This window comes from Corythoichthys intestinalis, chromosome 18 (assembly GCF_030265065.1).
Source record: "Corythoichthys intestinalis isolate RoL2023-P3 chromosome 18, ASM3026506v1, whole genome shotgun sequence".
NCBI classification, from domain to species: Eukaryota; Metazoa; Chordata; class Actinopteri; order Syngnathiformes; family Syngnathidae; genus Corythoichthys; species Corythoichthys intestinalis.
In genome coordinates this window covers 35,096,353-35,097,657 of record NC_080412.1, presented here as the reverse complement: position 1 = coordinate 35,097,657, position 1,305 = coordinate 35,096,353, and positions in this window count along the sequence as shown.

Here is a 1,305-nt window from a genome sequence, read left to right as displayed (position 1 = left end):
CATGCACAAGTGTTAACTACAAGCATAATAAAGTGCTTAGCGTAATCCGTTTCCACCGATATTCATTATTTATTTTATTCCACGGACGGCATGGAGGTTTCCCCAGCTGCTGCAGTTGAGTCTGACGATACCGAGTCACGTCAATGTGCGAATGCAAGCAGCAAAGCAAAACGCCTGGACTCATTTATCCGTTCAATTGGCTGACATACTGACATGTGATCACCAGATAGTTAGCTCTGATTGGTTCAAATGTGCATGTTTTCTGAAACAGCAAAACATAAAATAAATAAATAGATAAATAATGGAACAACAACAACAAGCAATGCAACAGAAAATAGATAATAATAATAATAATACCTCAAACTTATATAGCGCTTTTTTGGACACTCAAAGACGCTTTACATAACATAACACAAAGACAGAATTAAGAATTAAGAGGTGGGAAAAGCTAGTTTGAACAGGTGGGTTTTTAGGAGTGATTTGAAGTTTTGTAATGAGTCCGAGTTCCTGATGGGTAGATCAAATCTTGAAGAGCAATGAAAGAGTTAAGGTGGCTTATTTATCATATTTAGTTTTATTTGCTCTGATGGGGAGTTTGCGCGATCTTCAAAATATCCATTTCACTCTGCATAATATGTTTGTACTTATTTTTCTGAATGTATGTTACTTATATCTTTATAATTAAAAAGCACAACAAAAAGTGAATGTTTACATTATCTTCAAATTTAATATACATCCTATGTTCTTAAGTAGTTAAAATTGAGATTTGGCATTTAGTATGTGAGGATATGATGGAAAATAAAAATAGGGGAGATGGAGGTTGGGGTTATGGCTGTTTTTGTTAATTTCTATCATGGAAATCATTGGAAAAAAATACAATTTTGAATGAAAATCTGTATGTGTCATAGAAATAACTGTCCAAAACCGTTTTCTTTGCATTTCAGTAGTTTTGACCCCATAACAAATGAATAAATAAATAAATAAGATAAAATAAAATAAAATAAATTAAAAAAATACAATTTCTGCCTCCGTGACGACCTTCACGTTGGGGAGTTCCGGCAAGAAATTCTAACCACTTTCACCCCTGGGTTTATCTATGAACGAATGCTATTTTCATGTCAAATTTGTGCGAACATTACGGTGCATTTTTACCAGAGCATTAATGTATTATGTTTAGATCTACATTTACGCCCTAAAAACAATTACTTTCAACATATCACTTGGTAAAAACAAACGAACAAACATAAATCTATGATTAAAAACCTCATAATCTGAAGGTCAGCCCCTTAACCGGATGTGTTGAGG